Consider the following 8,279-nt stretch of genomic DNA (forward strand, 5'->3'; position numbering starts at 1 on the left):
CATCTTTGCCACTGGAGCAAAGGTCTCCTCATAGTCTATGCCATACGTCTGTGCATAACCCTTTGCGACCAGCCTTGCCTTGTGACGCTCAATGTTACCATCAGCCTTATGCTTGATTTTATACACCCATTTACAGCCAATAGCTTTCTTGCCACTTGGCAATGGCACCAACTCCCATGTGTCATTTGCTTCCAATGCAGCCATCTCTTCATTCATTGCATCATCCCAATGCACATTTCCAACTGCATCCTCAAAACATGTGGGCTCCACATCCTGTATCACCTTAGCCATGTAGGCTTGGTGATGCACTACATACCCATCATAAGTCAATTTCTGAACTGGATTTCTGACTCTATTAGATCTGCGTGGTCCTGGGTCACTCCTTTGCCCTCTAGCATCTTCTTGTACTTTCCTTACACCAGGTGTCCTGACAGCCGGAATTCCAAATTCCTCATCAAGACTTTGTTCAGAACCATCTGAATCCATGTCTACATGTGAAAAACCTGATGATGCATCAGCCATAAGATCAACCTTTTCCTTTCCTTTTCGTGATACATTCCCTGTACCTGTTGGTGGAGTAACCTTCGTACGTAGTCTACCATTCCATGGTTTCTCAACAGAGCCACGAGAAGAGGACTCTTGTGGTCCACTCAAAACTTGTGACTGTGGCCTCACATTTTGTACAACCACATCATCTTTTACATCAGCCCCAATAGTGCCATGTGCATTACTGTACCAGCTGCTCATCTCATCAAAGACTACATCTCTGCTCACTCGTAATTCTCGTGTAGTAGGATTGTAGCACCTGTACCCCTTTTGTTCAAGGGAATATCCCACAAGAATACATTTCTCTGCTTTAGGATCCAATTTCCTACGCAACTCATCTGGTACATGCACGTAAGCTATGCAGCCAAACACTTTCAAGTGTGCCAAATCAGGCTTTGTACCTGTAAACTTTTCCTCAGGTGTTACATCATGCACCGCAGCTGTAGGTGTCCTATTCATAATGTACACAGCTGTATTTACAGCTTCAGCCCAGAAATGATGAGGCATGTTCTTCTCATTCATCAATGCACGTGCAACCTCTGCAATGTGCCTGTTTTTCCTTTCTGCGACCCCATTCTGCTGTGGAGTATATCTGCATGTAAATTGCCTGTTTATACCATGCATTCGCAGAAAATCTGAAAAATCATTGGAGAAGTACTCTCCCCCTCCATCTGACCTCAATGTCTTGATTTGCATATCTGTCTCCTTCTCAATCATGACTTTGAAGTCTTGAAAGTGACCAAACACTTCACTTTTGTTACGCATGAAGTAGACCCATACTTTCCTTGTATGGTCATCAATGAAAGAGACATAATACCTGCAACCATGTATACTTGCAGTATCGGTTGGACCCCAAACATCTGTGTGCACCACCTCAAGTGGCTTTTTACATACATTGCGCTCATGTGGAAATGAGCCCTTTGACTGTTTTCCAAACTGGCATGCTGCACACACTTTATGCATACCATCCACCTTGAATTTGGGCAAACCTTTTACAATCTGTTTTGATTGCATGCTGCGCAATCTCTGCTCATTGACATGGCTAATGCGTTTGTGCCAAATGTCAACATCAGCCACAACACCTGTGCCCTGTGCAAATAATGCAGCTTTTACCTCAGGCATGTCTACATTCAGTGTAAACATTCTGCCCACACATTTGCCCTCTGTGATCAGCTTACAGCCATTCTGGAAATCTTCTACATAACAGCCATTTGGATTGAAGCGAACCTGCAAACCCTGCTCAACCATTTGTCCAACAGAAACAAGATTCTTTGTAATGTTTGGGACATGAAGTACATATGCTAAGTACTTTGATTTCCCACTCTTCGTATTTAGAGGTATGTCCCCTACATGAGCAATGGGGTGAGCTGTGTCATCTCCTGTCTGCACATAGCCTGACACATCTGGTTTGCGCATATCTCTAAACCACTCTCCACGAGGCGTCATGTGATTAGAGGCACCTGAATCCACATACCAAACATCATCTTGGGTGGAATTCTCTGCAGTCATTGTATTCATTACATGTTGCATAACAAACATACGCTCGTTTTTGCTGTCATCTGCATCTCTGCTAGTAGATGCATAGTTGCCATGTTCTCTCTTTCTACTTGCTTTTCCCTTTGGACAGTCACGTGACATGTGACCTCTTTCACCACAAGTCCAACATTCTCTACTATCTGGAGTATGTTGCTGCCTGCTTGATCCTGCACCATGACCTCTTTGACTCCCCCTGCCTTGAGACTGGTTTCCCCTGCCACCTGTATTGTTTTGATTTGATTGACCTTCCAGAAATTGGCCCCTGCAACCCCTTGGGCCTCGACCACGACCTCTACCTCTACCTCTGTTGGAGTTAGAATAGAAGGCCTGTTCAGAATTATTTCTGCCATGAGAAGAAGATGTGTCAAGGTTCTTCTCCTCAAGAATAAGCATAGAAATCAAATCTTGAAACACGGGGATGTCGTCTCTTGTATTCATGGAAGACCTAAAATGTACATACTCATCTCCTAGACCATCCAAGCATGCACGGACAATGTCATCGTCTTCCACTGAGACTTTAATAGATCCAAGAGCCTCAATGATACTCTTGATCTTCAAGGCATAATCATTGATTGAGAGGTTGTTCCTCTTAACCTGATTTAGCTCCGACTTTAGTTGAAGCTTCCTGGCCTTGGTGTTCACCTCGAACACTCTGCCTAAGTTTCTCCATGCAATGGCGGGGGTTTCAGCATCCTGTAGATAGCCCATCATTCCATCTGTGATGCTCATAGACAGCCAATACATCACTTTGCTCTGGCCTTGTTGCCAGTCCCTCAAAGCTTTCCTTTGTTCTGCTATTGTCTCCTTTTCATTGTCTCCTTCTACATAGTCCCAATAACCTTTTCATTTTAGGAAATTTGTTATTCTGAACTTCCATGCAGGGTAGTTATTTTTCTCAAGCTTCTCAGTAACAATCTGACTGAAACCGTCAGACATCTTGAAGCACTAAGACAAAATAGCTGCAATCTACAAAAACCTGCAAATCTGCTGAACCTGCTATCGTGGTTCCTGTAACGCTTTCTACACTCAACGAGTGTCCACAATCAAGCGTTTCACAACCACTGTACTTGTACAGTAAATCTCTGTATACTGCACTTTTGGAGACCTGTTCAGAAACTTGTGCGAAAAACCCCTAAAATTTTTTTCGCTGCGCGAGGCGCCTTCGGCATCTGGTCGTGGATTGCGAACAAAGGGATTGTGATGCTCTTGCTCTCTTAGCCTCTCTTGCCTGCACCAAGCTCTGATACCATGTAAAGAATGAGGATGCAAGAGAGCTACACAAGACAAGCACAAAGCACACAGAGATGGAAAGCTTCTTCTTCTTCTTCACAGAAAAGAGAGTACAAAATGACTAAGTGCTAAAGCTGAAAAGTAGCACATATGTACATGCGGTCACTAAGTGTGAACTCGCTAGAAGCGTACTAGGCTGGCACTATAAGTGTAGTCCAGCTGTAGAATCACTGGCAGAGATCCTCCGTGTCGGTCACCTAACGCGCCAGTGAGTAAATGCCGTAAGCGGCTAAGACCCGTAGTGGATGCCAGCTCAAGGTGTAGAGCTCGACATCTCAACAGGTTATACCATTTTCCTCTTTTTATTGGCGCGCACACACACACCCCCACACACACACATACCCGAGAAGAAGAAAGTTTTAACGTAGTAGGAAACTATCCCAAGAGACCTTAAAGATATAGCAGACGAGGAGTTGAACTCAAGACCTGTTATTCAAGAGGAAAATGGCATAACCAATCTACCACACTTGGGTGATAGAAAGGTTATACCATTTTTCTCTTTTTATCGTTTAAGATTAGGTTAAATTTAGATTTACGTTAGATTAGATTTAGGTTTATTTACGTTAGATTAAATTAGATTTAGGTTTATTTTGAGTTAGATTTATGTTAGATTAGTTTAGGTTTATTTACGTGCATTAGATTTAGATTTACGTTAGATTAGATTAAATTTAGGTTTATTTTGAGTTTAAGATTAAATTAGATCTAGATTTATGTTCTATGGACCATGAGGACCAGCAATTACATTAGATCTAGATTCATGTTCGATGGACCATACGCCTACCTCATCAATCGTATGTCCGATGAGATCATTATGACCCCTGAGGGGAAGCAAGTGATGGGCCGCATACGACAGTTGTGTAGACAGGTTTTCTGACACACTGTAGTCTGTCATGGTCTCTTGGAGGGTTCAAGATAAAGCCTCCAAGGATTATCTTACTGCTACGCTGCACCGGGAGTTTCCAGTTCCCTCTCTGGAGAATACATTTGACGATGCTTGGATGAGGAGACGCATGCGCGACTACATGAAGCATCGAAGGTCAGATGCACATATGTCAGACCTGACTAGCTTGAAAGAGAGGAGTGGAGGGGTATCAGGGAGCAGAGGATGACCAATCCAGACAGGTGGTGGCAACAGAGGGACGCAGCAAGAGTTCGCATCAAGACGAGATTATCCATCACCTGGGGAGTGGCGGCTGGGCCAGCTTCGAGAAGGATTTTGTCCCATCACCTAGGTCATGGATCGACAGGGTGGAGAGGTGAGATTATTAAACTCTTGCATTGAAGTATTTGTCTATGTGAGGCCCATTCACATCTACGCAGCTAGTAGCCCCATTGGTATGTCTTTTACCCTTCAATGGAGCGAATCACCACATGTTCAATTAGGTTAGATTTTGGATTGAGTTTTTATATTAGAGTCTGCCTTCGAGATTACGGTAAAAAAATTAGAGTTAGATGAACAATGAAAAGATCTACTGTGAAAAGATGTTAAGATGCTGTGAAATGGTACAGCTAGAGAAGAGGCAAAGGGGTTTTGTCCACTACATGCACTATCATGTAGACGTGGGTGTGTAGATTTCTTATACCCACAAATATAGACATTGACCAATAAAGACGAGATTATAACCCGGTGGTTCTGATCTCAATGCACCTCTAGAAGAGGTGTGCGGGGATTGGACATGACTAGAGAATGTGAGGTAGTTTACAGTGTGAACAAAGAGAGAGAGAGAGAGAGAGAGAGAGAGAGAGAGAGAGAGAGAGAGAGAGAGAGAGAGAGAGAGAGAGAGATAAAAGATGGAGAATGCCAATAGAAGATGAAATTTGTTGTCCAGGTTATAAGGTTTTTACCCTCATTATGTGTAGTGACGAGGATGTGGGGCCATCCAACCAAAACACCTATCTCTCAACGAGGATCTTATGTCCTTGTAATGAATGTAAGCATGCTGTGTGACGAACAAGATGCGTTTCTTTGCAGCACGATCGCGAATTTGGCGAGTTCAATCCATCTATTATAGATCGAGTTGTTGCCAATTATAACTCGTAGGACTCTGACGCTGGCCAACAGGAAGCAATCTTACAACCCAATAGACGTATTCGCGCAGGCGCTTTGGTCAAGCAGTATATGTGAGGCCACAAGATGCAGCCTATGATAGCTCGGGGGATGATCATGCAGACCACATTCCCAACGAGGCAATGTTTGAGTCCGGATCGATGAAATGATCGAGACGATCATAGATTGAGAAAGGCTTATCTATGATGATATGAAAAGTGAAGCCGATACACCATTGTATAATGGAGCACGTGTGTTTAGATTGAAGGCGCTCTTGGTTTTTCTCAACATGCAGACAGAGTTTGGATGGAGTGACACTAGTGTCACAGCGCTTTTCAAGTGATCTATTACAATGTGTTTACTTTAATAAGAAACTCTAGATGTATAATGATCATATAGATTTTTACACAATTGTATCGTATTTGTTTCGTTGTGTAGATTGCTCAAAGAGCACATACTGTTAGTTGATAATGTGATGCTAGATTCCAGAGAGGAAGCAAGAAAGATTTTGCGAAACTTGGGAATGGATTACAATTCGATCCACGCTTTTCCTAACGACTGCATTCTTTTCAGAGGGGAATACATAGACATGAAGAAGTGTCCGAAATGTGATTCTGAGAGATATCCAGTAGATCTCCACGGAACAAAAATTCCACAAAAGGTTTTGCAACATTTTCCTCTGCTTCCTCGCATCAAGCATTGATGGTCATTGCGTCATTGCGTCATTGTATTTAATGGTCATTGCGTCATTGTATTTAATGATCTTTGCGTCCACTCCAGGTACGTATGCTCTAGGTATGTTCTCACAAGCAGGGACGACGAGCACTACGCTCCAAGTGGGATGGAGACTGAAGCTGCAGTCGCGAAGCTGGTCTGCTTAATATAGATGCTACTCGTCCCACAGCTAGATCTAGTTGATTTGGTGAAAGAGACATTAAGAAGCACTACTACTGCTTCTCAGCGTCTCTTTCACCCGATCAATTAGATTTAGTGGTGGGACAAGCAACTTCTATGAGCAGACCTTCGCGATGCAGCTTTAGTCTCCATCGCACCCGGAGCGCAGTGCTTTTACAAATTCACACAAATTCCACGAAATCTCTCTACACACGAATCCCTCCCCCTTTATGAGTCCCCCTCTCTCTCTCTCTCTCTCTCTCTCTCTCTCTCTCTCTCTCTCTCTCTCTACTTGTCCATGTTTTCTTCTCCATTCATTCAATATTAAGTTCAAATGTTCGTGTGTTTAATGCAGGTATAGATGATGAGGAGTTTCTTTCTTCTTTGTCACCCGAGCAGAGACAGTGGTACATGGAGCGTTATCGCTCTGGCGCACCATCACGCGTTCCTACTCCGGCCACGTCTCCCTCTGTTTCGGAGCATTCAACGCGCTCCGAAGCTTCGGTGTCGACGAGACGATCGTCTATGCACCGGCGCTCTAGTGGTGGTGGCGGCGGTTGTTGTTGTGGGGATGCCGCCGCCGATGCCTCGGCACCGCCTCGTGTTCCACGAGGCTCTTTACCCTCCCCTTCTTTGCCCGCCCCAACACGAGTCACGGCATTGCCATCTACACCAGGTTTTGCGCAGCTGACGATTGTTTCTAGCGGCTACACACCACTAGCTACTCCTCCAGGAGTGACTCCAGTCTCAACACCCCTCGCTTCGCGGCCCAGACTCCAGTGGAGACACCTGACGTCCGTACCCCCGTCGACACGCCGCTAGAGATCCCTGCCAGGACACCCAGGTTCATGCGTCACCGGCAAGAGGGCTTGCCTTACTCCGATGACTTCAGTGGCGGCATCATCTTGGATGATGAGGGCAAGAAGGTGATCTCGCGCATGCGCGGTCTTTGCTCTCAGGTGTTTAGACACTACATACTAAACACCTGGAGTGAAGTACCAAGTGATTTAAAAGACAGAGTCATCAGCATGCTTCATGACGAGTTTCCCGTTCCAACACGGGATGACCGCTTTAATGAAGACGTGATGAAGGTTCGAATGCGCGAATACTGCAAGCACAAGTGTTCCGAAGTGCAAAAAGCAATTAAGCATGGGTAAAACAAACCACATTGGATGGCCAAAGAAGATTGGAAGAATGCGAAGAAAGAAAGGCGCGAGAATCCCGACAAGTGGAAGCAACAAAAGGAGGCAGCCAGAGCGCAAGTAGAGGCAGGGAGCTCGCACCACTTGGGGAGCAGCGGGTGGACATCATTTGAGGACGATTTTGTAAGTATTTTCGCATTACTCTTTAGGTTTGATAGTTTAGGGTTTAGGGGTTTTTAAATTCTAACATAATGGATTCTTTGTATGTTTTGACAGTGGTCGATGACAGGACGTGATCCCACACCGTACGAGCGTGAGTACGCAGGCAGGAAGGGCTTAAACGCCCCGATGAATATTCTGAGTTCTCGTGGCGGCATGGTTAGTATTAGGGTTTACTCTTTTCTATTTGTTGTATTGTTTTATAAACGTCGCTATATGTTTAGACTTACAGAAAGTTGTCTTATTGTTTTTTTTTTGCAGAATCCGACAGATACATCGCTTGGACGCGATGAGACGTTTGATTAGATGACGTCGGTCTAGCCGTAGCTAGATAGAATTAGTTTCCTTTTGTCATAGCATATGTATCATGAGATGACGTTTATACGTCTTTTTCAAAACCATGTATATTTTTCAATAATGACAATGGTGTTGTAACTATTACATTTGCAAAGTTTAACAATCAAGTGATTTTGCCTATGATGTGTACAATTGTCATTGGTTTACTTTCATCAATTTACTTTTGTCAGTTTTGCATCTTTATTCTGCAAACAATACTATGGATGATGGAGTTAATGGTTATATTGTCTTGTGGGTGACTACTTTGG

This window comes from Adiantum capillus-veneris, chromosome 1, assembly GCF_014529385.1.
Source record: "Adiantum capillus-veneris isolate H3 chromosome 1, ASM1452938v2, whole genome shotgun sequence".
NCBI lineage: Eukaryota > Viridiplantae > Streptophyta > Polypodiopsida > Polypodiales > Pteridaceae > Adiantum > Adiantum capillus-veneris.